Raw genomic sequence first — 20272 nt, forward strand, 5'->3', positions numbered from 1 at the left:
TTATCCATAATTACGTAAACGGTCGCGATCGCGACACGAGGTCTTCCCAGGGAGGTCACCCATCCTAGCTGCCATCGCGCCAGAACGCTTAACTTCATGGTTATGATTGGGCGAGAGCAGTGCCGCGTGTTGTCCATCGCCGCCCGCTCCACACGTACTCGAGGGATATAAGAATAAACATCCACTCAATGTCGGGTGCGATCATACCAGCACTAATGCACCGGATCCCATCAGAACTCCGAAGTTAAGCGTGCTTGGGCGAGAGCAGTACTAGGATGGTGACCCCCTGGGAAGTCCTGTTGCACCTTTTTCGTGTTTTTCTATTTTTGATTACTTGTTGACAGACGATTTTCGGCTCAAATCATCTGAATCTCGATCGGACCAGATAAGACATGTGAAATGAAAGTAGCTCGGGCACTGCCGGATTTGGACAAAATTGTAGGCTAATTTGATTGTAAACGGCAAACGGACGAGACTCATTACTACGCAATGAGCTGACGAGATTTTAGCCGAATTCCTTCTCTAAGACCCTCTAATTTGCGATTTACCGCTTCTGTTAAGCTTTCGTTTCCTCGAGAAATCCGCTTAGGAAGTTCGAAATTCGATTCCGGTTCCATTTTATCGTATCCCAGGCATAATAGCTTTACATTCGTTATTTCCTTCTTCTTATTTTTTTTTCTATTTTCTGGGAACATTTATCGATTTTTGTTGTCGTGAGCCGGTTCTGTGCGGAAGGGTATGACGCAGATTACTCCGAAGACGGTTAACTCATTAAAACAATTATTTCGACTGTTTTATCCATAATTTACGTAAACGGTCGCACGAGGTCTTCCCAGGGAGGTCACCCATCCTAGCCTGCCATCGCGCCAGAACGCTTAACTTCATGGTTATGATTGGGCGAGAGCAGTGCCGCGTGTTGTCCATCGCCTCCCGCTCCACACGTACTCGAGGGATATAAGAATAAACATCCCACTAAATGTCGGGTGCGATCATACCAGCACTAATGCACCGGATCCCATCAGAACTCCGAAGTTAAGCGTGCTTGGGCGAGAGCAGTACTAGGATGGGTGACCCCTGGGAAGTCCTCGTGTTGCACCCTTTTCGTGTTTTTCTATTTTTGATTACTTGTTGACAGACGATTTTCGGCTCAAATCATCTGAATCTCGATCGACCAGATAAGACATGTGAAATGAAAGTAGCTCGGGCACTGCCGGATTTGGACAAAATTGTAGGCTAATTTGATTGTAAACGGGCAAACGACGAGACTTTACTACGCAATGAGCTGACGAGATTTTAGCCGAATTCCTTCTCTAAGACCCTCTAATTTGCGATTTACCGCTTCTGTTAAGCTTTCGTTTCCTCGAGAAATCCGCTTAGGAAGTTCGAAATTCGATTCCGGTTCCATTTTATCGTATCCCAGGCATAATAATAGCTTTACATTCGTTATTTCCTTCTTCTTATTTTTTTTCTATTTTCTGGGAACATTTATCGATTTTTGTTGTCGTGAGCCGGTTCTGTGCGGAAGGGTATGACGCAGATTACTCCGGAGACGGTTAACTCATTAAAAACAATTATTTCGACTGTTTTATCCATAATTTACGTAAACGGCGACACGAGGTCTTCCCAGGGAGGTCACCCATCCTAGCTCTGCCATCGCGCCAGAACGCTTAACTTCATGGTTATGATTGGGCGAGCAGTGCCGCGTGTTGTCCATCGCCGCCCGCTCCACACGTACTCGAGGGATATAAGAATAAACATCCCACTCAATGTCGGGTGCGATCATACCAGCACTAATGCACCGGATCCCATCAGAACTCCGAAGTTAAGCGTGCTTGGGCGAGAGCAGTACTAGGATGTGACCCCCTGGGAAGTCCTCGTGTTGCACCCTTTTCGTGTTTTTCTATTTTTGATTACTTGTTGACAGACGATTTTCGGCTCAAATCATCTGAATCTCGATCGGACCAGATAAGACATGTGAAATGAAAGTAGCTCGGGCACTGCCGGATTTGGACAAAATTGTAGGCTAATTTGATTGTAAACGGGCAAACGGACGAGACTCATTACTACGCAATGAGCTGACGAGATTTTAGCCGAATTCCTTCTCTAAGACCCTCTAATTTGCGATTTACCTTCTGTTAAGCTTTCGTTTCCTCGAGAAATCCGCTTAGGAAGTTCGAAATTCGATTCCGGTTCCATTTCGTATCCCAGGCATAATAATAGCTTTACATTCGTTATTTCCTTCTTATTTTTTTTTTCTATTTTCTGGAACATTTATCGATTTTTGTTGTCGTGAGCCGGTTCTGTGCGGAAGGGTATGACGCAGATTACTCCGGAGACGGTTAACTCATTAAAACAATTATTTCGACTGTTTTATCCATAATTTACGTAAACGGTCGCGACACGAGGTCTTCCCAGGGAGGTCACCCATCCTAGCTCTGCCATCGCGCCAGAACGCTTAACTTCATGGTTATGATTGGGCGAGAGCAGTGCCGCGTGTTGTCCATCGCCGCCCGCTCCACACGTACTCGAGGGATATAAGAATAAACATCCCACTCAATGTCGGGTGCGATCATACCAGCACTAATGCACCGGATCCCATCAGAACTCCGAAGTTAAGCGTGCTTGGGCGAGAGCAGTACTAGGATGGGTGACCCCCTGGGAAGTCCTCGTGTTGCACCCTTTTTCGTGTTTTTCTATTTTTGATTACTTGTTGACAGACGATTTTCGGCTCAAATCATCTGAATCTCGATCGGGACCAGATAAGACATGTGAAATGAAAGTAGCTCGGGCACTGCCGGATTTGGACAAAATTGTAGGCTAATTTGATTGTAAACGGGCAAACGGACGAGACTCATTACTACGCAATGAGCTGACGAGATTTTAGCCGAATTCCTTCTCTAAGACCCTCTAATTTGCGATTTACCGCTTCTGTTAAGCTTTCGTTTCCTCGAGAAATCCGCTTAGGAAGTTCGAAATTCGATTCCGGTTCCATTTTATCGTATCCCAGGCATAATAATAGCTTTACATTCGTTATTTCCTTCTTCTATTTTTTTTTCTATTTTCTGGGAACATTTATCGATTTTTGTTGTCGTGAGCCGGTTCTGTGCGGAAGGGTATGACGCAGATTACTCCGGAGACGGTTAACTCATTAAAAACATTATTTCGACTGTTTTATCCATAATTTACGTAAACGGTCGCGACACGAGGTCTTCCCAGGGAGGTCACCCATCCTACCTGCCCATCGCGCCAGAACGCTTAACTTCATGGTTATGATTGGGCGAGAGCAGTGCCGCGTGTTGTCCATCGCCGCCCGCTCCACACGTACTCGAGGGATATAAGAATAAACATCCCACTCAATGTCGGGTGCGATCATACCAGCACTAATGCACCGGATCCCATCAGAACTCCGAAGTTAAGCGTGCTTGGGCGAGAGCAGTACTAGGATGGGTGACCCCCTGGGAAGTCCTCGTGTTGCACCCTTTTTCGTGTTTTTTCTATTTTTGATTTACTTGTTGACAGCGATTTTTCAGGCCAAATCACTTGATCTCGATCGAGACCAGATAAGACATGTGAAATGACAGTAGCTAGGGCACTGCCGGATTTTGGACAAAATTGTAGGCCTAATTTGCATTGTAAACGAGGCAAACGGACGAGACTCATTACTCCGCAATGAGCTGACGAGATTTTAGCCGAATTCCTTTCTCTAAAACCCTTAATTAGCGATTTACCGCTTCTTTAAGCTTTTCGTTTCCGCGAGAAATCCGCTTAGGAAGTTCGAAATTCGATTCCGGTTCCATTTATCGTATCCCAGGCATATAATAGCTTACATCGTTATTTCCTTCTTCTATTTTTTTTTCTATTTCCTTGGAACATTGTCGATTTTTGTTGTCCTGAGCCGGTTCTGTGCGGAAGGGTATGACGCAGATTACTCCGGAGACGGTTAACTAATTAAAAACAATTATTTCGCATGTTTATCCATAATTTACGTAAACGGTCGCGGACACGAGGTCTTCCCAGGGAGGTCACCCATCCTAGCTCTGCCATCGCGCCAGAACGCTTAACTTCATGGTTATGATTGGGCGAGAGCAGTGCCGCGTGTTGTCCATCGCCGCCCGCTCCACACGTACTCGAGGGATATAAGAATAAACATCCCACTCAATGTCGGGTGCGATCATACCAGCACTAATGCACCGGATCCCATCAGAACTCCGAAGTTAAGCGTGCTTGGGCGAGAGCAGTACTAGGATGGGTGACCCCTGGGAAGTCCTCGTGTTGCACCCTTTTCGTGTTTTTCTATTTTTGATTACTTGTTGACAGACGATTTTCGGCTCAAATCATCTGAATCTCGATCAAGACCAGATAAGACATGTGAAATGAAAGTAGCTCGGGCACTGCTGGATTTGGACAAAATTGTAGCCTAATTTGATTGTAAACGAGCAAACGGACGAGACTCATTACTACACAATGAGCTGACGAGATTTTAGCCGAATTCCTTCTCTAAGACCCTCCAATTTGCGATTTAACGCTTCTGTTAAGCTTTCGTTTCCTCATGAAATCCGCTTAGGAAGTTCGAAATTCGATTCCGGTTCCATTTCATCGAATCCCAGGCATAATAATAGCTTTACATTCGTTATTTCCTTCTTATTTTTTTTCTATTTTCTAGGAACATATATTGATTTTTGTTGTCGTGAGCCGGTTCTGTGCAGAAGGGTATGACGCAGATTACTTCGGAGACGGTTAACTCATTAAAAACAATTATTTCGACTCTTTTATCCATAATTTACGTAACCGGTCGCGACACGAGGTCTTCCCAGAGAGGTCACCCAACCTAACTCTGCCATCGCGCCAGAACGCTTAACTTCATGGTTATGATTGGGCGAGAGCAGGGCCGCGTGTTGTCCATCGCCGCCCGCTCTGCACGTACTCGAGGGATATAAGAATAAACATCCCACTCAATGTCAGGTGCGATCATACCAGCACTAATGCACCGGATCCCATCAGAACTCCGAAGTAAGCGTGCTTGGCTGAGAAGCAGTTACTAGGATGGGTGACCGACCCCCTGGGAAGTCCTCGTGTTGCACCCCTTTTCGTGTTTTTCTATTTTGATTACCTGTTGATAAGACGATTTCGGCTCAAATCATCTGAATCTCGATCAAGACCAGATAAGACATGTGAAATGAAAGTAGCTCGGGCACTGCCGGATTTGGACAAAATTGTAGGCTAATTTGATTGTAAACGAGCAAACGGACGAGACTAATTACTACACAATGAGCTGACGAGATTTAGCCGAATTCCTTCTCTAAGACCCTCCTAATTTGCGATTTAACGCTTCTGTTAAGCTTTCGTTTCATCATGAAATCCGCTTAGGAAGTTCGAATTCGATTCCGGTTCCATTTTATCGTATCCCAGGCATAATAATAGCTTTACATTCGTTATTTCCTTCTTCTTATTTTTTTTCTATTTTCTAGGAAACATTATATCGATTTTGTTGTCGTGAGCCGGTTCTTGTGCAGTAAGGGTATGACGCAGATTACTCCGGAGACGGTTAACTCATTAAAAACAATTATTTCGACTGTTTTATCCATAATTACGTAAACCGGTCGCGACACGAGGTCTTCTCAGGGAGGTCACCCATCCTACTCTGCCATCGCGCCAGAAACGCTTAACTTCATGGTTATGATTGGGCGAGAGCAGTGCCGCGTGTTGTCCATCTGCCGCCCGCTCCACACGTACTCGAGGGATATAAGAATAAACATCCCACTCAATGTCGGGTGCGATCATACCAGCACTAATGCACCGGATCCCATCAGAACTCCGAAGTTAAGCGTGCTTGGCGAGAGCAGTACTAGGATGGGTGACCGACCCCTGGGAAGTCCTCGTGTTGCACCCCTTTTCGTGTTTTTTCTATTTTTGATTACTTGTTGACATACGATTTTCGGCTCAAATCATCTGAATCTCATTCGGGACCAGATAAGACATGTGAAATTAAAGTAGCTCGGGCACTGCCGGATTTGGACAAAATTGTAGGCTAATTTGATTGTAAACAGGCAAACGGACGAGACTTATTACTACGCAATGAGCTGACGAGATTTTAGCCTAATTCCTTCTCTAAGACCCTCTAATTTGCGATTTACCGCTTCTGTTAAGCTTTCGTTCATCGAGGAAATCCGCTTAGGAAGTTCGAAATTCGATTCCGGTTCCATTTTATCGTATCCCAGGCATAATAATAGCTTTACATTCGTTATTTCCTTCTTATTATTTTTTTCTATTTTCTGGAAACATTTATCGATGTTTGTTGTCGTGAGCCGGTTCTGTGCGGAAGGGTATGACGCAGATTATTCCGGAGAGGGTTAACTCTTTAAAAACAATTATTTCGACTGTTTTATCCATAATTACGTAACGGTGTCGAACGAGGTCTTCCCAGGGAGGTCACCCATCCTACCTCTGCCATCGCGCCAGAACACTTAACTTCAGGTTTATGATTGGGCGAGAGCAGTGCCGCGTGTTGTCCATCGCCGCCCGCTACGCACGTACTCGAGGGATATAAGAATAAACATCCCACTCAATGTCGGCTGCGATCATACCAGCACTAATGCACCGGATCCCATCAGGACTTCGAAGTTTAAGCGTGCTTGGACGAGAGCAGTACTAGGATGGATGACCCCCTGGGAAGTCCTCGTGTTGCACCCCTTTTCGTGTTTTTCTATTTTTGATTACTTGTTGACAGACGATTTTCGGCTCAAATCATCTGAATCTCGATCAAGACCAGATAAGACATGTGAAATGAAAGTAGCTCGGGCAATGCCGGATTTGGACAAAATTGTAGCCTAATTTGATTGTAAACGAGCAAACGTACGAGACTCATTCCTACGCAATGAGCTGACGAGATTTTAGCCGAATTCCTTCTCTAAGACCCTTTAATTTGCGATTTACCGCTTCTCTTAAGCTTTCGTTTCCTCGAGAAATCCGCTTAGGAAGTTCGAAATTCGATTCCGGTTCCATTTTATCGTATCCCAGGCATAATAATAGCTTTACATTCGTTATTTCCTTCTTCTTATTTTTTTTTCTATTTTCTGGGAACATTTGTCGGTTTTTGTTGTCATGAGCCGGTTCTGTGCGGAAGGGTATGACGCAGATTACTCCGGAGACGGTTAACTCATTAAAAACAATTATTTCGACTGTTTTATCCATGATTTACGTAAACGGTCGCGACACGAGGTCTTCCCAGGGAGGTCACCCATCCTAGCTCTGCCATCGCGCCAGAACGCATAACTTCATGGTTATGATTGGGCGAGAGCAGTGCCGCGTGTTGTCCATCGCCGCCCGCTCCACACCTACTCGAGGGATATAAGAATAAACATCCCACTCAATGTCGGCTGCGATCATACCAGCACTAATGCACCGGATCCCATCAGGACTTCGAAGTTAAGCGTGCTTGGACGAGAGCAGTACTAGGATGGATGACCCCCTGGGAAGTCCTCGTGTTGCACCCCTTTTCGTGTTTTTCTATTTTTGATTATTTGTTGACAGACGATTTTCGGCTCAAATCATCTGAATCTCGATCAAGACCAGATAAGACATGTGAAATGAAAGTAGCTCGGGCAATGCCGGATTTGGACAAAATTGTAGCCTAATTTGATTGTAAACGAGGAAACGGACGAGACTCATTACTACGCAATGAGCTGACGAGATTTTAGCCGAATTCCTTCTCTAAGACCCTTTAATTTGCGATTTACCGCTTCTCTTAAGCTTTCGTTTCCTCGAGAAATCCGCTTAGGAAGTTCGAAATTCGATTCCGGTTCCATTTTATCGTATCCCAGGCATAATAATAGCTTTACATTCGTTATTTCCTTCTTCTTATTTTTTTTTCTATTTTCTGGGAACATTTGTCGATTTTTGTTGTCGATCATACCAGCACTAATGCACCGGATCCCATCAGAACTTCGAAGTTAAGCGTGCTTAACGAGAGCAGTACTAGGATGTGTGACCCATTTGGAAGTCCTCGTGTTGCACCCCCTTTTCGTGTTTTTCTATTTTGATTACTTGTTGACATACGATTTTCGGCTCAATCATCTGAATCTCGATCAAGACCAGATAAGACATGTGAAATGAAATTAGCTCGGGCACTGCCGGATTTGGACAAAATTGTAGCCGAATTTGATTGTAAACGAGCAAACGGACGAGACTCATTACTACACAATGAGCTGACGAGATTTTAGCCGAATTCCTTCTCTAAGACCCTCTAATTTGCGATTTACCGCTTCTCTTAAGCTTTCGTTCATCGAGAAATCCGCTTAGGAAGTTCGAAATTCGATTCCGGTTCCATTTTAATCGTAACCCAGGCCTAATAATAGCTTTACATTCGTTATTTCTCTTATTATTTTTTTTCTATTTTCTGGGAACATTTATCGATATTTGTTGTCGTGAGCCGGTTCTGTGCGGAAGGGTTATGACGCAGATTATTCCGGAGAGGGTTAACTCATTAAAAACAATTATTTCGACTGTTTTATCCATAATTTACGTAAACGGTGTCGAAACGAGGTCTTCCCAGGGAGGTCACCCATCCTACCTCTGCCATCGCGCCAGAACACTTAACTTCATGGTTATGATTGGGCGAGAGCAGTGCCGCGTGTTGTCCATCGCCGCCCGCTCCGCACGTACTCGAGGGATATAAGAATAAACATCCCACTCAATGTCGGCTGCGATCATACCAGCACTAATGCACCGGATCCCATCAGGACTTCGAAGTTAAGCGTGCTTGGACGAGAGCAGTACTAGGATGGATGACCCCCTGGGAAGTCCTCGTGTTGCACCCCTTTTCGTGTTTTTCTATTTTTGATTACTTGTTGACAGACGATTTTCGGCTCAAATCATCTGAATCTCGATCAAGACCAGATAATACATGTGAAATGAAAGTAGCTCGGGCACTGCCGGATTTGGACAAAATTGTAGCCTAATTTGATTGTAAACGAGCAAACGGAACGAGACTCATTACTACGCAATGAGCTGACGAGATTTTAGCCGAATTCCTTCTCTAAGACCCTTTAATTTGCGATTTACCGCTTCTCTTAAGCTTTCGTTTCCTCGAGAAATTCGCTTAGGAAGTTCGAAATCGATTCCGGTTCCATTTTATCGTATCCCAGGCATAATAATAGCTTTACATTCGTTATTTCCTTCTTCTTATTTTTTTTTCTATTTTCTGGGAACATTTGTCGATTTTTGTTGTCCTGAGCCGGTTTGTGCGGAAGGGTATGACGCAGATTACTCTGGAGACGGTTAACTCATTAAAAACAATTATTTCGACTGTTTTATCCATAATTTACGTAAACGGTCGCGACACGAGGTCTTCCCAGGGAGGTCACCCATCCTAGCTCTGCCATCGCGCCAGAACGCATAACTTCATGGTTATGATTAAGCGAGAGCAGTGCCGCGTGTTGTCCATCGCCGCCCGTTCCACACGTACTCGAGGGATATAAGAATAAACATCCCACTCAATGTCGGGTGCGATCATACCAGCACTAATGCACCGGATCCCATCAGAACTCCGAAGTTAAGCATTCTTGGGCGAGAGCAGTACTAGGATGGGTGACCCCCTGGGAAGTCCTCGTGTTGCACCCCTTTTCGTGTTTTTCTATTTTTTATTACTTGTAGACAGACGATTTTCGGCTCAAATCATCTGAATCTCGATCGGGACCAGATAATACATGTGAAATGAAAGTAGCTCAGGCACTGCCGGATTTGGACAAAATTGTAGCCTAATTTGATTGTAAACGAGCAACCGGACGAGACTCATTACTACGCCATGAGCTGACGAGATTTTAGCCGAATTCCTTTTCTAAGACCCTTTAATTTGCGATTTACCGCTTCTCTTAAGCTTTCGTTTCCTCGAGAAATCCGCTTAGGAAGTTCGAAATTTGATTCCGGTTCCATTTTATCGTATCCCAGGCATAATAATAGCTTTACATTCGTTATTTCCTTCTTCTTATTTTTTTTTTCTATTTTCTGGGAACATTTGTCGATTTTTGTTGTCCTGAGCCGGTTCTGTGCGGAAGGGTATGACACAGATTAATCCGGAGACTGTTAACTCATTAAAAACAATTATTTCGACTGTTTTATCCATAATTTACGTAAACGGTCGCGACACGAGGTCTTCCCAGGGAGGTCACCCATCCTAGCTCTGCCATCGCGCTAGAACGCATAACTTCATGGTTATGATTGGGCGAGAGCAGTGCCACGTGTTGTCCATCGCCGCCCACTCCACACGTACTCGAGGGATATAAGAATAAACATCCACTCAATGTCGGGTGCGATCATACCAGCACTAATACACCGGATCCCATCAGAACTCCGAAGTTAATCATTCTTGGGCGAGAGCAGTACTAGGATGGGTGACCCCCTGGGAAGTCCTCGTGTTGCACCCCTTTTCGTGTTTTTCTATTTTTGATTACTTGTTGACAGACGATTTTCGGCTCAAATCATCTGAATCTCGATCGGGACCAGATAAGACATGTGAAATGAAAGTAGCTCGGGCACTGCCGGATTTGGACAAAATTGTAGGCTAATTTGATTGTAAACGGGCAAACGGACGAGACTCATTACTACGCAATGAGCTGACGAGATTTTAGCCGAATTCCTTCTCTAAGACCCTTTAATTTGCGATTTACCGCTTCTCTTAAGCTTTCGTTTCCTCGAGAAATCCGCTTAGGAAGTTCGAAATTCGATTCCGGTTCCATTTTATCGTATCCCAGGCATAATAATAGCTTTACATTCGTTATTTCCTTCTTCTTATTTTTTTTTCTATTTTCTGGGAACATTTGTCGATTTTTGTTGTCGATCATACCAGCACTAATGCACCGGATCCCATCAGAACTTCGAAGTTAAGCGTGCTTAAACGAGAGCAGTACTAGGATGTGTGACCCATTTGGAAGTCCTCGTGTTGCACCCCTTTTCGTGTTTTTCTATTTTTGATTACTTGTTGACATACGATTTTCGGCTCAAATCATCTGAATCTCGATCAAGACCAGATAAGACATGTGAAATGAAAGTAGCTCGGGCACTGCCGGATTTGGACAAAATTGTAGCCGAATTTGATTGTAAACGAGCAAACGGACGAGACTCATTACTACACAATGAGCTGACGAGATTTTAGCCGAATTCCTTCTCTAAGACCCTCTAATTTGCGATTTACCGCTTCTCTTAAGCTTTCGTTTCATCGAGAAATCCGCTTAGGAAGTTCGAAATTCGATTCCGGTTCCATTTTATCGTAACCCAGGCATAATAATAGCTTTACATTCGTTATTTCCTTCTTATTATTTTTTTTCTATTTTCTGGGAACATTTATCGATATTTGTTGTCGTGAGCCGGTTCTGTGCGGAAGGGTATGACGCAGATTATTCCGGAGAGGGTTAACTCATTAAAAACAATTATTTCGACTGTTTTATCCATAATTTACGTAAACGGTGTCGAAACGAGGTCTTCCCAGGGAGGTCACCCATCCTACCTCTGCCATCGCGCCAGAACACTTAACTTCATGGTTATGATTGGGCGAGAGCAGTGCCGCGTGTTGTCCATCGCCGCCCGCTCCGCACGTACTCGAGGGATATAAGAATAAACATCCCACTCAATGTCGGCTGCGATCATACCAGCACTAATGCACCGGATCCCATCAGGACTTCGAAGTTAAGCGTGCTTGGACGAGAGCAGTACTAGGATGGATGACCCCCTGGGAAGTCCTCGTGTTGCACCCCTTTTCTTGTTTTTCTATTTTTGATTACTTGTTGACAGATGATTTTCGGCTCAAATCATCTGAATCTCGATCAAGACCAGATAATACATGTGAAATGAAAGTAGCTCGGGCACTGCCGGATTTGGACAAAATTGTAGCCTAATTTGATTGTAAACGAGCAAACGGACGAGACTCATTACTACGCAATGAGCTGACGAGATTTTAGCCGAATTCCTTCTCTAAGACCCTTTAATTTGCGATTTACCGCTTCTCTTAAGCTTTCGTTTCCTCGAGAAATTCGCTTAGGAAGTTCGAAATTCGATTCCGGTTCCATTTTATCGTATCCCAGGCATAATAATAGCTTTACATTCGTTATTTCCTTCTTCTTATTTTTTTTTCTATTTTCTGGGAACATTTGTCGATTTTTGTTGTCCTGAGCCGGTTTTGTGCGGAAGGGTATGACGCAGATTACTCTGGAGACGGTTAACTCATTAAAAACAATTATTTCGACTGTTTTATCCATAATTTACGTAAACGGTCGCGACACGAGGTCTTCCCAGGGAGGTCACCCATCCTAGCTCTGCCATCGCGCCAGAACGCGTAACTTCATGGTTATGATTAAGCGAGAGCAGTGCCGCGTGTTGTCCATCGCCGCCCGTTCCACACGTACTCGAGGGATATAAGAATAAACATCCCACTCAATGTCGGGTGCGATCATACCAGCACTAATGCACCGGATCCCATCAGAACTCCGAAGTTAAGCATTCTTGGGCGAGAGCAGTACTAGGATGGGTGACCCCCTGGGAAGTCCTCGTGTTGCACCCCTTTTCGTGTTTTTTCTATTTTTTATTACTTGTAGACAGACGATTTTCGGCTCAAATCATCTGAATCTCGATCGGGACCAGATAATACATGTGAAATGAAAGTAGCTCAGGCACTGCCGGATTTGGACAAAATTGTAGCCTAATTTGATTGTAAACGAGCAACCGGACGAGACTCATTACTACGCCATGAGCTGACGAGATTTTAGCCGAATTCCTTTTCTAAGACCCTTTAATTTGCGATTTACCGCTTCTCTTAAGCTTTCGTTTCCTCGAGAAATCCGCTTAGGAAGTTCGAAATTTGATTCCGGTTCCATTTTATCGTATCCCAGGCATAATAATAGCTTTACATTCGTTATTTCCTTCTTCTTATTTTTTTTTTCTATTTTCTGGGAACATTTGTCGATTTTTGTTGTCCTGAGCCGGTTCTGTGCGGAAGGGTATGACGCAGATTAATCCGGAGACTGTTAACTCATTAAAAACAATTATTTCGACTGTTTTATCCATAATTTACGTAAACGGTCGCGACACGAGGTCTTCCCAGGGAGGTCACCCATCCTAGCTCTGCCATCGCGCTAGAACGCATAACTTCATGGTTATGATTGGGCGAGAGCAGTGCCGCGTGTTGTCCATCGCCGCCCACTCCACACGTACTCGAGGGATATAAGAATAAACATCCACTCAATGTCGGGTGCGATCATACCAGCACTAATACACCGGATCCCATCAGAACTCCGAAGTTAATCATTCTTGGGCGAGAGCAGTACTAGGATGGGTGACCCCCTGGGAAGTCCTCGTGTTGCACCCCTTTTCGTGTTTTTCTATTTTTGATTACTTGTTGACATACGATTTTCTGCTCAAATCATCTGAATCTCGATCGGGACCAGATAAGACATGTGAAATGAAAGTAGCTCGGGCACTGCCGGATTTGGACAAAATTGTAGGCTAATTTGATTGTAAACGGGCAAACGGACGAGACTCATTACTACGCAATGAGCTGACGAGATTTTAGCCAAATTCCTTCTCTAAGACCCTTTAATTTGCGATTTACCACTTCTGTTAAGCTTTCGTTTCCTCGAGAAATCCGCTTAGAAAGTTCGAAATTCGATTCCGGTTCCATTTTATCGTATCCCAGGCATAATAATAGCTTTACATTTGTTATTTCCTTCTTCTTATTTTTTTTCTTTTTTCCCGGAACATTTATCGATTTTTGTTGTCGTGAGCCGTTCTGTGCGGAAGGGTATGTCGCAGATTATTCCGGAGAGGGTTAACTCATTAAAAACAATTATTTCGACTGTTTTATCCATAATTTACGTAAACGGTCGCGACACGAGGTATTCCTAGGGAGGTCACCCATCCTACCTCTGCCATCGCGCCAGAACACTTAACTTCATGGTTATGATTGGGCGAGAGCAGTGCCGCGTGTTGTCCATCGCCGCCCGCTCCGCACTTACTCGAGGGATATAAGAATAAACATCCCACTCAATGTCGGGTGCGATCATACCAGCACTAATGCACCGGATCCCATCAGAACTCCGAAGTTAAGCGTGCTTGGACGAGAGCAGTACTAGGATGGGTGACCCCCTTGGAAGTCCTCGTGTTGCACCCCTTTTCGTGTTTTTCTATTTTTGATTACTTGTTGACAGACGATTTTCGGCTCAAATCATCTGAATCTCGATCAAGACCAGATAATACATGTGAAATGAAAGTAGCTCGGGCACTGCCGGATTTGGACAAAATTGTAGCCTAATTTGATTGTAAACGAGCAAACGGACGAGACTCATTACTACGCAATGAGCTGACGAGATTTTAGCCGAATTCCTTCTCTAAGACCCTTTAATTTGCGATTTACCACTTCTCTTAAGCTTTCGTTTCCTCGAGAAATCCGATTAGGAAGTTCGAAATTTGATTCCGGTTCCATTTTATCGTATCCCAGGCATAATAATAGCTTTACATTCGTTATTTCCTTCTTCTTATTTTTTTCTATTTTCTGGGAACATTTATCGATTTTTGTTGTCGTGAGCCGGTTCTGTGCGGAAGGGTATGACGCAGATTACTCCGGAGACGGTTAACTCATTAAAAACAATTATTTCGACTGTTTTATCCATAATTTACATAAACGGTCGCGACACGAGGTCTTCCCAGGGAGGTCACCCATCCTAGCTCTGCCATCGCGCCAGAACGCTTAACTTCATGGTTATGATTGGGCGAGAGGAGTGCCGCGTGTTGTCCATCGCCGCCCGCTCCACACGTACTCGAGGGATATAAGAATAAACATCCCACTCAATGTCGGGTGCGATCATACCAGCACTAATGCACCGGATCCCATCAGAACTCCGAAGTAAAGCGTGCTTGGGCGAGAGCAGTACTAGGATGGGTGACCCCCTTGGAAGTCCTCGTGTTGCACCCCTTTTCGTGTTTTTCTATTTTTGATTACTTGTTGACAGACGATTTTCGGCTCAAATCATCTGAATCTCGATCAAGACCAGATAATACATGTGAAATGAAAGTAGCTCGGGCACTGCCGGATTTGGACAAAATTGTAGCCTAATTTGATTGTAAACGAGCAAACGGACGAGACTCATTACTACGCAATGAGCTGACGAGATTTTAGCCGAATTCCTTCTCTAAGACCCTTTAATTTGCGATTTACCACTTCTCTTAAGCTTTCGTTTCCTCGAGAAATCCGATTAGGAAGTTCGAAATTGGATTCCGGTTCCATTTTATCGTATCCCAGGCATAATAATAGCTTTACATTCGTTATTTCCTTCTTCTTATTTTTTTTTCTATTTTCTGGGAACATTTATCGATTTTTGTTGTCGTGAGCCGGTTCTCTGCGGAAGGGTATGACGCAGATTACTCCAGAGACGGTTAACTCATTAAAAACAATTATTTCGACTGTTTTATCCATAATTTACGTAAACGGTCGCGACACGAGGTCTTCCCAGGGAGGTCACCCATCCTAGCTTTGCCATCGTGCCAGAACGCATAACTTCATGGTTATGATTGGGCGAGAGCAGTGCCGCGTGTTGTCCATCGCCGCCCGCTCCACACGTACTCGAGGGATATAAGAATAAACATCCCACTCAATGTCGGGTACGATCATACCAGCACTAATGCACCGGATCCCATCAGAACTCCGAAGTTAAGCATTCTTGGGCGAGAGCAGTACTAGGATGGGTGACCCCCTGAGAAGTCCTCGTGTTGCACCCCTTTTCGTGATTTTCTATTTTTTATTACTTGTAGACAGACGATTTTCGGCTCAAATCATCTGAATCTCGATCGGGACCAGATAATACCTGTGAAATGAAAGTAGCTCGGGCACTGCCGGATTTGGATAAAATTGTAGGCTAATTTGATTGTAAACGGGCAAACGGACGAGACTCTTTACTACGCAATGAGCTGACGAGATTTTAGCTGAATTCCTTCTCTAAGACCCTCTAATTTGCGATTTACAGCTTCTGTTAAGCTTTCGTTTCCTCGAGAAATCCGCTTAGGAAGTTTGAAATTCGATTCCGGTTCCATTTTATCGTATCCGAGGCATAATAATAGTTTTACATTCGTTATTTCCTTCTTATTTTTTTTTCTATTTTCTGGGAACATTTATCGATTTTTGCTGTCGTTAGCCGGTTCTGTGCGGAAGGGTATGACTCAGAATACTCCGGAGACGGGTAACTCATTAAAAACAATTATTTCGACTGTTTTATCCATAATTTACGTAACCGGTCGCGACACGAGGTCTTCCCAGGAAGGTCACCCATCCTAGCTCTGCCATCGCGCCAGAACGGTTAACTTCATGATTATGATTGGGCGAGGGCGGTGCCGCGTGTTGTCCATCGCCGCCCGCTCCACACGTACTCGAGGGATATAAGAATAAACATCCCACTCAATGTCGGGTGCGATCATGCCAGCACTAATGCATCGGATCCCATCAGAACTTCGAAGTTAAGCGTGCTTGCGCGAGAGCAGTACTAGGGTGGGTGACCCCAGGGAAGTCCTCGTGTTGCACCCTTTTTCGTGTTTTTCTCTTTTTGATTACTTGTTGACAGACGATTTTTGGCTCAAATCATCTGAATCTCGATCGAGACCAGATAAGACATGTGAAATGAAAGTAGCTCGGGCACTGCCGGATTTGGACAAAATTTTAGGCTAATTTGATTGTAAACGGGCAAACGGACGAGACTCATTCTACCCAATGAGCTGACGAGATTTTAGCCGAATTCCTTCTCTAAGACCCTCTAATTTGCGATTTACCGCTTCTATTAAGCTTTCGTTTCCTCGAGAAATCCGCTTAGGAAGTTCGAAATTCGATTCCGGTTCGATTTTATCATATCCCAGGCAAAATAATAACTTTACATTCGCTATTTCATTCTTCTTATTTTTTTCTTATTTTCTGGGAACATTTAGCGATTTTTGTTATCGTGAGCCGGTTCTGTGCGGAAGGGTATGACGCAGATTACTTTGGAGACGGTTAACTCATTAAAAACAATTATTTCGACTGTTTTTTCCATAATTTACGTAAACGGTCGCGACCCGAGGACTTCCCAGGGAGGTCACCCATCCTAGCTCTGCCATCGCGCCAGAACGCTTAACTTCATGGTTATGATTGGGCGAGATCAGTGCCGCGTGTTGTCCATCGCCGCCCGCTCCACACGTACTCGAGGGATATAAGAATAAACATTTCACTCAATGTCCGGGTGCGATCATACCAGCACTAATGCATCAAATCCCATCAGAACTCCGAAGTTAAGCGTGCTTGGGCGAGAGCAATACTAGGATGGGTGACCCCTTGGGAAGTCCTCGTGTTGCACCCCTTTTCGTGTTTTTCTATTTTTTATTACTTGTTGACAGACGATTTTCGGCTCAAATCATCTGAATCTCGATCGGGACCAGATAAGACATGTGAAATCAACGTAGCTCGAGCACTGCTGGATTTGGACAAAATTATAGGCTAATTTTATTGTAAATGGGCAGTGCCGCGTGTTGTCCATCGTCGCCCGCTCCACACGTACTCGAGGATATAAGAATAAACATCCCACTCAATGTCGGGTGCGATAATACCAGCACTAATGCACCGGATCCCATCAGAACTCCGAAGTTAAGCTTGCTTGGGCGAGAGAAGTACTAGGATGGATGACCCCCTGGGAAGTCCTCGTGTTGCACCCATTTTTGTGTTTTTCTATTTTTGATTGATTACTTGTTGACAGACGATTTTAGGCTCAAATCATCTGAATCTCGATCGGGAACAAATAAGACATGTAAAATCAACGTAGCTCGGGCACTGCCGGATTTGGACAAAATTGCAGGTTAATTTTATTGTAACAGGGCAAACGAACGAGACTCATTACTCCGCAATGAGGTGACGAGATTTTAGCAGAATTCCTTCTCTAAGCCCCATTAATTTGCGATTTTCCGTTTCTGTTAAGCTTCCATTTCCTCGAGAAATCCGCTTAGCAAGTTCGAAATTCGATTCCAGTTCCATTTTATCGTATCCCAGGCATAATAATAGCTTTACATTCGCTATTTTCTTCTTCTTATTTTTTTTCTATTTTCTGGGAACATTTTTCGATTTTTGTTGTCGTGAGCCGGTTCTGTGCGGAAGGGTATGACGCAGATTACTCCGGAGACGGTTAACTCATTAAAAACAATTATTTCGACTGTTTTTGCCATAATTTACGCAAATAGTCGCGACACGAGGACTTCCCAGTGAGGTCACCCATCCTTGCTCTGCCATCGCGCCAGAACACTTAACGTCATGATTATGATTGGACGAGAGCAGTGCCGCGTGTTGTCCATCGCCGCCCGCTCCACACGTACACGAGGGATATTAGAATATACATCCAACTCAAGGTCGGGTGCGATCATACCACCACCAATGCACCGGATCCCATCAGAACTCTGAAGTTAAGCGTGCTTGGACGAGAGCAGTACTAGGATGGGTGACACCCTGGGATGTCCTCGTGTTGCACACCTTTTCGTGTTTTTCTATTTTTGATTACTTGTTGACAGACGACTTTCGGCTCCAATCATCTGAATCTCGATCGGGACCAGATAAAACATTTGAAATCAACGTAGCTCGGGCACTGCCGGATTTGGACAAAATTGTAGGCTAATTTGATTGTAAACGGGCAACCGAACGAGACTCGTTACTTCTCAATGATATGGTGAGATTTTAGCCGAATTCCTTATCTAAAACCCTCTAATTTGCGATTTTTCGCTTCTGTTAAGCTTCCGTTTCCTCGAGAAAAAATGTTTAGGAAGTTCGAAATTCGATTCACGTTCCATTTTATCGTATCCCAGGCATAATAATAGGTTTACATTGGCTATTACCTTCTTCTTATTTTTTTTCTATTTTCTGGGAATATTTTGCGATTTTTGTTGTATTGAGGCGGTTTTGTGCGGAAGGGTATGACGCAGATTACTCCGGAGAAGGTTAACTCATTAAAAACAATTATTTCAACTGTTTTATCCATAATTTACGTAAACGGTCACGACACGAGATCTTCCCGGGAGGTCGCCCATCCTAGCTCTGCCATCGCGCTAGAACGCTTAACTTCATGGTTATGATTGGACGAGAGCAGTGCCGCGTGTTGTCCATCGTCGCCCGCTCCACACGTACTCGAGGATATAAGAATAAACATCCCACTCAATGTCGGGTGCGATAATACAAGCACTAATGCACCGGATTTCATCAGAACTCCGAAGTTAAGCGTGCTTGGGCGAGAGAAGTACTAGGATGGATGACCCCCTGGGAAGTCCTCGTGTTGCACCCATTTTTGTGTTTTTCTATTTTTGATTGATAACTTGTTGACAGACGATTTTCGGCTCAAATAATCTGAATCTCGATCGGAAACAAATAAGACATGTGAAATCAACGTAGCTCGGGCACTGCCGGATTTGGACAAAATTGTAGGTTAATTTTATTGTAACAGGGCAAACGAACGAAACTCATTACTCCGCAATGAGCTGACGAGATTTTAGCCGAATTCCTTCTCTAAGACCCTCTAATTTGCGATTTTCCGTTTCTGTTAAGCTTCCATTTCCTCGAGAAATCCGCTTAGCAAGTTCGAAATTCGATTCCGGTTCTATTTTATCGTATCCCAGGCATAATAACAGCTTTACATTCGTTATTTCCTTCTTCTTATTTTTTTCTATTTTCTGGGAACATTTATCGATTTTTGTTGTCGTGAGCCGGTTCTGTGCGGAAGGGTATGACGCAGATTACTCCGGAGACGGTTAACTCATTAAAAACAATTATTTCGACTGTTTTTGCCATAATTTAGGCAAATAGTCGCGACACGAGGACTTCCCAGGGAGGTCACCCATCCTTGCTTTGCCATCGCGCCAGAACGCTTAACGTCATGATTATGATTGGGCGAGAGCAGTGCCGCGTGTTGTCCATCGCCGCCCGCTCCACACGTACACGAGGGATATTAGAATATACATCCAACTCAAGGTCGGGTGCGATCATACCAGCACCAATGCACCGGATCCCATCAGAACTCTGAAGTTAAGCGTGCTTGGACGAGAGCAGTACTAGGATGGGTGACACCCTGGGATGTCCTCGTGTTGCACACCTTTTCGTGTTTTTCTATTTTTGATTACTTGTTGACAGACGACTTTCGGCTCCAATCATCTGAATCTCGATCGGGACCAGATAAAACATTTGAAATCAACGTAGCTCGGGCACTGCCGGATTTGGACAAAATTGTAGGATATTTGATTG

General features: G+C 44.2%; 23 non-coding genes and 4 pseudogenes across 23 annotated transcripts; all 27 read left to right on the top strand.

Annotated features, from left to right (window-relative positions):
- The first annotated feature begins 193 nt into the window (after positions 1-193).
- On the top strand, positions 194-308 carry LOC142508941 (5S ribosomal RNA). Its single transcript, XR_012807137.1, has one exon. It is a non-coding gene; the product is annotated as a 5S ribosomal RNA (ribosomal RNA).
- A 673-nt stretch (positions 309-981) lies between these two features.
- On the top strand, positions 982-1099 carry LOC142511379 (5S ribosomal RNA). The gene has a single exon (XR_012808736.1). It is a non-coding gene; the product is annotated as a 5S ribosomal RNA (ribosomal RNA).
- Positions 1100-1771: 672 nt separating this feature from the next.
- Positions 1772-1888, top strand: LOC142515435 (5S ribosomal RNA). Its single transcript, XR_012811280.1, has one exon. It is a non-coding gene; the product is annotated as a 5S ribosomal RNA (ribosomal RNA).
- Positions 1889-2561: 673 nt separating this feature from the next.
- LOC142516444 (5S ribosomal RNA) lies at positions 2562-2680 on the top strand. The gene has a single exon (XR_012812237.1). It is a non-coding gene; the product is annotated as a 5S ribosomal RNA (ribosomal RNA).
- A 681-nt stretch (positions 2681-3361) lies between these two features.
- On the top strand, positions 3362-3480 carry LOC142516455 (5S ribosomal RNA). The gene has a single exon (XR_012812248.1). It is a non-coding gene; the product is annotated as a 5S ribosomal RNA (ribosomal RNA).
- Positions 3481-4163: 683 nt separating this feature from the next.
- On the top strand, positions 4164-4281 carry LOC142511391 (5S ribosomal RNA). The gene has a single exon (XR_012808737.1). It is a non-coding gene; the product is annotated as a 5S ribosomal RNA (ribosomal RNA).
- A 679-nt stretch (positions 4282-4960) lies between these two features.
- Positions 4961-5084, top strand: LOC142512670 (5S ribosomal RNA; annotated as a pseudogene).
- A 685-nt stretch (positions 5085-5769) lies between these two features.
- LOC142507279 (5S ribosomal RNA) lies at positions 5770-5890 on the top strand. The gene has a single exon (XR_012805539.1). It is a non-coding gene; the product is annotated as a 5S ribosomal RNA (ribosomal RNA).
- A 680-nt stretch (positions 5891-6570) lies between these two features.
- On the top strand, positions 6571-6690 carry LOC142508681 (5S ribosomal RNA). The gene has a single exon (XR_012806885.1). It is a non-coding gene; the product is annotated as a 5S ribosomal RNA (ribosomal RNA).
- A 684-nt stretch (positions 6691-7374) lies between these two features.
- LOC142516438 (5S ribosomal RNA) lies at positions 7375-7493 on the top strand. Its single transcript, XR_012812232.1, has one exon. It is a non-coding gene; the product is annotated as a 5S ribosomal RNA (ribosomal RNA).
- Positions 7494-7897: 404 nt separating this feature from the next.
- On the top strand, positions 7898-8016 carry LOC142512750 (5S ribosomal RNA; annotated as a pseudogene).
- Positions 8017-8697: 681 nt separating this feature from the next.
- LOC142516439 (5S ribosomal RNA) lies at positions 8698-8816 on the top strand. The gene has a single exon (XR_012812233.1). It is a non-coding gene; the product is annotated as a 5S ribosomal RNA (ribosomal RNA).
- A 683-nt stretch (positions 8817-9499) lies between these two features.
- LOC142513532 (5S ribosomal RNA) lies at positions 9500-9618 on the top strand. The gene has a single exon (XR_012809474.1). It is a non-coding gene; the product is annotated as a 5S ribosomal RNA (ribosomal RNA).
- Positions 9619-10302: 684 nt separating this feature from the next.
- LOC142514773 (5S ribosomal RNA) lies at positions 10303-10421 on the top strand. Its single transcript, XR_012810650.1, has one exon. It is a non-coding gene; the product is annotated as a 5S ribosomal RNA (ribosomal RNA).
- Positions 10422-10825: 404 nt separating this feature from the next.
- LOC142512473 (5S ribosomal RNA) lies at positions 10826-10945 on the top strand (annotated as a pseudogene).
- Positions 10946-11628: 683 nt separating this feature from the next.
- On the top strand, positions 11629-11747 carry LOC142516441 (5S ribosomal RNA). The gene has a single exon (XR_012812234.1). It is a non-coding gene; the product is annotated as a 5S ribosomal RNA (ribosomal RNA).
- A 684-nt stretch (positions 11748-12431) lies between these two features.
- LOC142513533 (5S ribosomal RNA) lies at positions 12432-12550 on the top strand. Its single transcript, XR_012809475.1, has one exon. It is a non-coding gene; the product is annotated as a 5S ribosomal RNA (ribosomal RNA).
- A 685-nt stretch (positions 12551-13235) lies between these two features.
- LOC142514774 (5S ribosomal RNA) lies at positions 13236-13354 on the top strand. Its single transcript, XR_012810651.1, has one exon. It is a non-coding gene; the product is annotated as a 5S ribosomal RNA (ribosomal RNA).
- Positions 13355-14036: 682 nt separating this feature from the next.
- LOC142510679 (5S ribosomal RNA) lies at positions 14037-14155 on the top strand. Its single transcript, XR_012808669.1, has one exon. It is a non-coding gene; the product is annotated as a 5S ribosomal RNA (ribosomal RNA).
- Positions 14156-14837: 682 nt separating this feature from the next.
- LOC142510850 (5S ribosomal RNA) lies at positions 14838-14956 on the top strand. Its single transcript, XR_012808686.1, has one exon. It is a non-coding gene; the product is annotated as a 5S ribosomal RNA (ribosomal RNA).
- A 684-nt stretch (positions 14957-15640) lies between these two features.
- Positions 15641-15759, top strand: LOC142515920 (5S ribosomal RNA). The gene has a single exon (XR_012811741.1). It is a non-coding gene; the product is annotated as a 5S ribosomal RNA (ribosomal RNA).
- Positions 15760-16440: 681 nt separating this feature from the next.
- On the top strand, positions 16441-16558 carry LOC142509103 (5S ribosomal RNA). Its single transcript, XR_012807291.1, has one exon. It is a non-coding gene; the product is annotated as a 5S ribosomal RNA (ribosomal RNA).
- Positions 16559-17241: 683 nt separating this feature from the next.
- Positions 17242-17360, top strand: LOC142517062 (5S ribosomal RNA). The gene has a single exon (XR_012812823.1). It is a non-coding gene; the product is annotated as a 5S ribosomal RNA (ribosomal RNA).
- A 233-nt stretch (positions 17361-17593) lies between these two features.
- LOC142514312 (5S ribosomal RNA) lies at positions 17594-17712 on the top strand. The gene has a single exon (XR_012810211.1). It is a non-coding gene; the product is annotated as a 5S ribosomal RNA (ribosomal RNA).
- Positions 17713-18399: 687 nt separating this feature from the next.
- On the top strand, positions 18400-18518 carry LOC142510558 (5S ribosomal RNA; annotated as a pseudogene).
- Positions 18519-19200: 682 nt separating this feature from the next.
- LOC142517001 (5S ribosomal RNA) lies at positions 19201-19319 on the top strand. Its single transcript, XR_012812765.1, has one exon. It is a non-coding gene; the product is annotated as a 5S ribosomal RNA (ribosomal RNA).
- A 686-nt stretch (positions 19320-20005) lies between these two features.
- On the top strand, positions 20006-20124 carry LOC142508369 (5S ribosomal RNA). Its single transcript, XR_012806584.1, has one exon. It is a non-coding gene; the product is annotated as a 5S ribosomal RNA (ribosomal RNA).
- The last annotated feature ends 148 nt before the right edge of the window (positions 20125-20272 follow it).

The sequence above is a fragment of the Primulina tabacum genome, chromosome 10 (genome assembly GCF_025594145.1).
Source record: "Primulina tabacum isolate GXHZ01 chromosome 10, ASM2559414v2, whole genome shotgun sequence".
NCBI lineage: Eukaryota > Viridiplantae > Streptophyta > Magnoliopsida > Lamiales > Gesneriaceae > Primulina > Primulina tabacum.